Source organism: Nomascus leucogenys, chromosome 22a (assembly GCF_006542625.1).
Source record: "Nomascus leucogenys isolate Asia chromosome 22a, Asia_NLE_v1, whole genome shotgun sequence".
Taxonomy (NCBI): domain Eukaryota; kingdom Metazoa; phylum Chordata; class Mammalia; order Primates; family Hylobatidae; genus Nomascus; species Nomascus leucogenys.
In genome coordinates this window covers 54766581-54775484 of record NC_044402.1, presented here as the reverse complement: position 1 = coordinate 54775484, position 8904 = coordinate 54766581, and positions in this window count along the sequence as shown.

Here is an 8904-nt window from a genome sequence, read left to right as displayed (position 1 = left end):
GGTTTTAGCGCATTCTTACTGGACTAATAGACTCCGAGGGGTTGCTATGATCTGAAAATTTGCGCATGACTCTGCAGATTCAGAAACTCAGTGAATTTAGAAACTGAATGAGCCCACCCAGTTGCTCCAATCTGGGAAGCAGGAGAAGAGAAAGGCATGGAAAGAAGAGATGGTGGGGTGTGTATGTTTTTGGTCTCCAATCTGTGTTTACTTGAAAATGGCAAAAAGAGCGAGGGAGCCCTAAATAATCTGGCAGTCAGCAAGAGTACACCGAGCAGCTATTCCTTGCTCATCTCCCAGCTCACGCTGGGGAAGATGCAGCTCTTGGGGAGCCTGTATTCTAGTTAGGGAGGCAAGAATAACACACATGAACTGACACAAACCATGCAAGACAGGACCAAGTGAGACAGAGGATCACCTGTGTGGGGCAGATGATCAATCCTATCATTTACAGTTGAAGATGTTCGTTCAGAGCAGGGGCATCACTAACACTGTCGAGGGAGGCGGAGCTCCATCTGAACCCTGAAGGGTGACAGAAGTGGAGAAAGGCTGGGGGATGGGTGAGGGGAGGGCGGGTGGAGAGTGGGGGAAAGGAAAAGTCCAGCATGCCCATGAGTCTATGGACAGAACAAGCCATTTGGAATGGGGGTTTTGTGGTTGGAAGTAGTAGAAGAGAAATGGAATGAGCCCAGATGGTGGAAACACTTGAAAATCTAGTCAACTAGATCGTTCGTTTGTGATGTCATTATTCTGTCCTTCTTTCCTTCTTTCCTTCTTTCCTTCCTTCCCTCCCTCCCTCCTTCCTTCTCATCAAGTATTTACTGAGTGTCTGGTACATACAACACAGTGCTAAGACCTTGAAAATCTGACTAAGTAGCTCATTCATTTGTTTGTGATTTCATTAATCAGTCCTCCCTCCCTCCCTGACTCCCTCCCTTCCTTCTTGAGTGCCCAGTACAAACAACACAGTGTTAAGGCCTATACAGGAAACAAGGAAGTGTGAGGATCATATCATTATTGCTAAGAACCTCATAATTTAACAGAGGAGTCAGACCTCCTTATGAAAATCTCATAGGTGCTTCAAGAGGGGATGAGGACCATCTGCTTAGCTGTGCAGTGCTACCGGAGAGGAGCGGCAGCGAGGGCTCACTGCCTCACGGGGTGATTGCGGAGGTGGTGTTTGAGCTGCAACTTGAAAAAGAGTCAAGTCTGAAAGGTGATGAAGAGGGGCAGGTGTTCCAGGAAAAGTATCAACAAGCATGGGAAAGGGGAATCGAGCATTCTGCCCAAGGAATGGCAAGTAACGGTTTGGAGTGGCCACAAGGGGTTGATATACTTGGGCACTGAGAGATTAAGATGGAAATGGAGAAACCCCAGAACATGAAAACTAAAAAGGACCTCTGAAACTTCTACCTCTATGGCTCCCTCTTGTCTGGAAGACTGTAAGAGCCTCTCGGCTGGCTTTCCTTACCCAACTGGGTAAGGGAAGAGCCCTCTTCTTTTTTGAATCGAGGTACACAGGTATTAGTAATTACTAATTGAATAACTGAATTAGTAATAATAGGTATTAGTTGGAGTCAGGCTAACTGCTAACAAACAATCCCCAAGTATCAGCAGCATAACGTTACAATCCAATGTGGTTAGCGGAGAGCCCCCCTGCTCCACACAGTAATTCAGGAATCCAGGCTCTTTCCATCATGTGACACCACCCTCTTCAAACACAATCTACAAGGCTGCTGTTGATGGGTAAAAGTCAGACAGCAGGGAGAAGGCACATCTACATCCCATGGGCGAGAACTAGCCATGTGGCCCTACCCAGATGCCAGGAGGTCTGATGTGTCGTATAAAATTAACTGTGTGCCTAAAAAGAGGAAATAGGTTTGATGAGAACCTCTTTCTCCATAAACCTCAAGTCGATACCTGACCTAAGGAGAAACAGAGACATACAGAGCAAGTGGAGAGCGTGAGGGGATGGCAGGGGCCTGGCAGTGCCAGGGCTGCAGGTTCTGACCTAGATCCTTCCTCTGTCCATGTCCTCATATGATTAGTGTGCTCCGAGTGCTGGTAGATTTCCTAAGCATCTCCCCTACCTCAGTTTCCTCTTCTGTCCCATGGGAACTCTAACTTGGTCCTCCAGATAGGAGATGTGGAAGAGCAAACATGGATCCTTCCCATCTCCGTGGAGCAGGGGCTCAGGGCAGCCTGGGAGATATTCACCCCCCACCGCCACCCCATCCCTCCAGTGTCCCCTGTGTGATTAAAGAGGAGGCTAAAGAGTGGAATGTTATTACAGCTTTTCCATAATGCAATGTCATTGGGAAGCCCTGGGCCTCTGAACAGCACCCTGGCAGCCCCATCACTCTTCCCAGCTGCATGGAGCTTTTAGACCACGCAGGAAAGGGCAGGATGCAGTCTAATAAAACAAATGGCAAGGCAAGACCACTCATCAGCAGCTCTTCAAAATGATCTAAACAGACTTTTGATTTAAATCTGCATCCTCTGTGGCCAAAAACATAAAACAGAAGATGAGGAAAAGAACTAAAATGAAAGTGTGCGGTGCCAAGATTTAGAGGGGAGGGAGGGAGGGGGAAAAGCAGCCTGGGACAACACTGAGTCGAGTGCCAGCCAGGCAGGCTGACTTGCAGCCAGGCTTGGGCCATTTTTATTATGCATCCTCAGAACTTCTCCCTTCCACTACTAAACTGCCCTGAAATGGGACAGAAAGTTTGAGAATCAATCCCAAGGCAGACAGGCGCGGTGGCTCACATCTGTAATCCCGGCACTTTGGGAGGCCGAGGCGGGTGGATCACTTGAGGTCAGGAGTTCAAGACCAGCCTGGACAACATGGTGAAACCCCGTCTTTACTAAAAATAAAAAAACTGGCCAGCATGGTGATGTACGCCTGTAGTCCCAGCTACTCAGGAGGCTGAGGCAGGAGAACAGCTTGAACCCAGAAGACGGAGATTGCAGTGAGCTGAGATCACACCACTGCACTCCAGCCTGGGCAAAAGAGCGAGACTCTGTCTAAAAAAAAAAAAAAATCCCAGAGCAAAATATGGAAATCTACCTGCTCCCAATTTCCCTTAGCCTTTCTCCCCCAGCCCTCGAAGACGGCAACTTAAAGGGGAAGGGCTGAGGCTGGGGACCGGGTGGGGGTGGGGGGTGCCAGATGACCTGGGGTTATATTCTCAGGTCGTTCATTCTCTTCAGATTCTTTAACACAACAAATATTTACAGATGACTGGGTACCAGGCCCTGCTGTCAAACAGTGACCAGTGCTTTGAGGCAAAAGCAAACAAGAGAGAAGAGGCTGCTACTTTAGATGAGGGTCAGGAAGGCTGCTCTCAGGTGACATCTACTATGGAACAGATGCAGAGAGGCAGCAGATCCCTGGGGCAGATGACAGGCATCTCAGCAGAACTGAGGGGCTTTGGATATATTCGGCTGCACTTCAGGTCCCCACTGAGCCTATCCCAGCACACCTCAAACACTTACATGTCTTTAAAAAAAGCTCACCTCCAGAATAAGGCAGCAGCCTATTACCAGAGTGACCCTTCCAGCTACCTTTAACAGGGGGCATGAAATGACTCACTATTCTGATGCAAGTCCAGACCCACTTTTTGGGTAACATATCTGGGTATTGCAGCCAATCATTTCCTCTAGTTGAATAAGGTGAAAGAAGAAAACTCAGGCAGTCGTGCTCCACAATGAAGCTAAGTATTTAATTCCTTTTTAATGTTTACATTATTAACACCAGCATTACAAAACGATATTTTTTACTTGCAAGCCATTTAAATGTGCAATTCGGTGTCTCAATTACTGGGATCATTATAACTTGAAAAACCGAAGCAGTGCTCCCTCCCTCCTCTCTCCTCCCCCTGATGGTGCCTAGTTTCTATAAAGAGCAATCAGAGCTCCATAAAGCCCAAATACCCCTTCCAAACGACTTGGGAGGTGAGGCCCTGGTGGGGGTTTTCAGTGAGCCAAGGGGACTGCATTCAGTGTGGAATGAGTGACAGCCGGCAGGTGGGTGTTAAAATGGTCATCAACTCCCCAAGGTGCTGGCACCACCCAGCTGCATTCCAGGCAGTGCCTATTAATGTGCTGGGAATGGCGCTGGGTGATTGACAAGCTGGTCAGTCCAGACTGGCTGAAACCACCTGCAGGCACAGGGAAAGGAAAAGGGGGCCTAGAAAATGATCAATAAGAGCCACTGCGATGTGTTGGCTTACTTTGTGCTGGCACTGGCCAAGGCTACACTAGGTGTATAAACACACCACGCACATGGTTTACGATGATAATGCTGCAAGGGGGCCTGAAGAGGCACCTGGGGGAGTGGCCAAGAGCACCGCTCTGAGCCACCCAGCCTGGGCTCAAGTTTTGGCTCTGCCACTTACCAGCTGGTGACCTTATCCTTTCTGTGCCTCAGTTTCCTCAGTTTCTGTAAAAATGGCAGGATAACAGTAGTACATAAATCTGAGAGCCATTGTGAGGACTAAATGAGTCCATACGTGTAAGGCATTTAGAATTGTGGCTGGGCTGGGCACAGTGGCTCATGCCTATAATCCCAACACCTTGGGAGGCCAAGCCCAGAGGATCACTTGAGTCCAGGATTCGAGATCAGCCTGGGCAACATAGTGAGACCCCATCTCCACAAAAAATAAAACAATTAACTGGGCATCGTGGTGCCCACCTGCAGTCCCAGCTACTCAGGAGGCTGAGGCTGAAGCAGGAAGATCGCTTGAGTCCAGGAATTGGAGGCTGCAGTGAGCTATGACTGTGCTCCTACATTCCAGCCTGGGTGACAGAGTGAGACCCTGTCTCTAAAAAAGAATAAATAAAATAAAAAATTAAAATAAAAAAATTGTGCTGGCACATAGTAAATACTCAGTGTTAATTTATCATCATAGTTCTCATTTTAAGATGAAGAAACTGAAGCTTATAGCAATTCAATAACCCGTCTGGGGTTGGCTGCTCTGAAGACCTTTGCCTTTGCTGCCCTGTGCCTGGAAGCCTCTCATGCCCATCTTCCCGTGGCTGCCCCATCAGGTGACTCACAAGCTGCTCAGGGATGGTCTCCAGACCACTGACCCCTCCGCTGCCCCAATCACTGTGAACCCAGCACCCTGCCTTGATCTCTCCTTTGCACTTATCACATCTGAAATTATCTTGTTCATTCAGCAAATGAGCTAATACATATAGAACACTACTATTATTATATGTTTGCTTGGTTGCTGTCTGTCCCCATAGGGGCAGGGCCCTCATCTGTCTTGTTCACCACATGACAGGAACTCAGGGCCAGCTTCATGGGTGTGTGGCCTGCACAGTCGCCCAGGGCCCTGCACTCAGAAGGGGTTACATTTGCTTTAATGCCCTGCTGTCATCGTCTTGAAATTCTTAACAATTTTTTTAGAGACAAGGTCTCACTCTGTCACCCAGGCTAGAGTTCAGTGGTGTAATCACAGCTCACTACAGCCTCTGACTCCTAGGTTCAAAGCAGTCAAGCCATCCTCCCACACAGCTAAGACTATAGGCGTGCACCACCACATCCAGCTAATTTTTTTAATTTTTTGGAGAGATGCGGGTCTCGCTATGTGGCCCAGGTTGGTCTCGAACTCCTGGGCTCAAGTGATCCTCCCACCTCCAAGTGGCTGTGATTATAGGCACAAGCCACCACGCCCGGCCTTAATAATTTTTTAACAAAGGGCTTTACATTTTCACTTTGCACTGGGCCCCAGGAAATGATACTGATAGAGTGATCAGGGCTATAGATCAGTGAGTAAGTGAATGAATGAATGAATGAATGAGCAAGGCTACATTCCAACCAGGTCTGTCCGACTCCATAACGCTACTACTTAACCACCATGCCAAACAACCTCCATATGGAGGAAGAGAGGTGGGCAGGGCAGTCAGAACCAGAGACAACCACAGCTTGACAGAGAAGCTAGGGTACAGGGGAAGGGAGCACCTTAGGAGGAAGCATCTGTTTGCGCTTCCTCTGGAGCCCAGCGTTCTTCTCAACCTCTCATTTTCCTTGTACCTCAAGCGGCATGAAAACCATTTGCTGCCACCTAATGTTACTTTTTGGTTGCCTAAGACAGAGGGACCTTGGCTCTGCCTCCCAAGACAGATGTGGACCAGCCAGGTGCTCTTCAAAGCCACAGCTATGACAGCACCTCGGGGCACCCAGCACAGCCCTAGGTGCCTGGACCTTGGTAAGTAAATAGATACAATCCTTGCCCTTTGTGCCTTAGGGCTCTCATCAAAAGTACGTGGCTATGAGGTGAGGATGGAGCAGGGAGGGACTGTTGGGCTGGGAACCTGGTGGGGTTAATCAGGGGAGCTTTCTGGAGGAGGTGCCTTTGGGCGCCTCATTTTCCACTCCCCCTGAACTCTCCTTACCTCAGGTGGGCATCACACATTCTGGTCCCCAGAGGTTTTCCTTTAATGGTCTTGACTCCTAACATCTTCGGAACAGTTAAAGCCATTCCGTTTAAAATCACCCATTGATCGTTCCTCAAATTAAACTCCTCCCTCTCTTTCCCATTGCCACCCTGGGCCTGCCTCTGGCTGTTCTTGGAGCCATCCCTGATCTTCTCCCACTCTTCCCTGAACAGCAGACATGTGTTTCTCCAAACTCTCTAGCATTGTCTAACACTTCAGTTAAAGCTCTCATCATCTGTAACTTTGTATCCTGGTTATGTACACATTTCCAGACTTGGCCGTCAACTTCTTGAAGGCAGGACTCTCCTAGATTCACCTTTAAAATGTAGGTAGGGCAAGAAGGAAAAGGTTTGGAGGAAGCAAAGTTTTGTACACATTGGATGGTCTTGGCTAAATACAGGACAGTGGAGATACACGGGGGGCTGAGGCTTTCTTATGAAAAATGCAGACAGTGGGACAGTCTTTTGAGAACAAAAATCAGTCCACATGGTGATGTAGCTAGAGACATATAAGAGAAGACTTGGCAAAACAAACACATTTTAATGGGAGAAAATATTTTGAAATCACATAACTGTCAAGGGAGTAATATCTGGAATATACAGAGAACTCCTAAAACTCAATAACAACAACAACAACAACAAAACCCGATTAAAAACAGGTAAAGGACTTGAATAGATATTTCTCTGAAGATATACAAATGGCTGATAAGCACATAAAAAGATACTCAATATCACTAATCATTAGAGAAACGCAAGTCAAAGCTACATTGAGATACAGCCCTCACCCATTACGATGGTTGCTATCAAAAAACCAGAAAATAACAAATGTTGGTAAGGATGTTGAGAAACTGGAACCCTTGTGCACTGGTGGTGGGAGTGTAAAATGGTGCAGCTGCTGTGGAAGACAGTATGGCAGTTCCTCAAAAAACTTAAAATAGAATTACCATATGATCCAGCAATTCTACTTCTGGGTATATACCAAAAGAACTGAAAGCAAGGTCTTGAGATGTCTGTACATCCATGTTCATAGCAGCATTATTCACAAGAGCTAAAACATGGAGGAAACCTAAGTGCCTGTCAATGGATGCGTAAACAAAATGTGGTATATACATGCAACAGAATATTACTCAGCCTTAAAAAGGAAGGAAATTCTGACATATGCTACAAAATGAATGAACCTTGAAGTGAAGATGTTATGCTAAGCAAAATAAGCCAGTTGCAAAAATACTGCAGGATTCCACTTACATGAGGTACCTAGAGTAGTCAAAATCATACAGACAAAATAGAATGGTCGTTGCCAGGGGCTGGGGGGAGAGGGGGGAGTCAGGATTTATTGTTTAATGAGTATAGAGTTTCAGTTTTACAAGAGTTATGGAGATGGTGTGATGGCTGCACAACATTATTCAGTGCTATTTCATACCTATGAACTGTACACTTAAAAATGGCTGGCTGGGCACCATGGCTCACACCTGTAATCCCAGCACTTTGGGAGGCCGAGGCAGGTGGATCACCTGAGGTCAGGAGTTCGAGACCAGCCTGGCCAACATGGTAAAACCCTGTCCCTACTAAAAATACAAAACATAGCCAGGCATGGTGGCAGGTGCCTGTAGTCCCAGCTACTCGGGAGGCTGAGGCAGGAGAATCACTTGAACTTGGAAGGCAGAGGTTGCGCCATTCACTGCACACCAGCCTGGGTGACAGAGCAAGACTCCATCTCAAAAAAAAAAAAAAAGGTTAAGGCCAGGTGTGGTGGCTCACACCTGTAATCCCAGCACTTTGGGAGGCCAAGGTGGGAGGATCACTTGAGCCCAGGAGTTTGAGACCAGCATGGGCCACATAGCAAGACCTTGTTTAAAAAAAATGGCTAAGATAGTAAATTTTGTTATGTGTATTTTACCACAATACAAAATAATAAATTGTAAAGAAAAAAAAAAGTTTTTCTAGGCTGAATCAACCCAGTTGGCATTGCTCATGCTAGAAAACCTGGGCCTCCCAGAGAAAAATGTCTGGCTTATAAGGGGTAGGAAGGGGGGAACAGAAGAGATACTAACAGGGACTGGGTAGAGAGGAACAAGAACTAGGAAGCAGTCAAGAAGGAATTGAGGCAGAGTACCAAGGGATAGTGACAGGTACAGGGGCACCCACGAACAATGTTCAAACATATCTTCATCCAGTAACCTGTATTTACATGCAAATGTATTGGTTTATGCAAAACAGCGGAGGCCTCGGAGGAGGGTTTTTTAGTCTCAAGCTTGCGCAGTCATTGGACGTGGGGTACTCCACGTCCGCCTTGCCCCTGGAAGCTGGGCCGATTCCAGGAGGACGAAGACTGAATTAGCTCGGCTTGCAGAGAAAGGCGAGCAGCGCCCCTACCCGGAGAGTAGCAGGGCGCCTGCAAAGTAGCGCATGCCCACTCCGGCCTCCCGCCCCACTCCTAAGGCAGGCGGCGAGACTTAGTGCG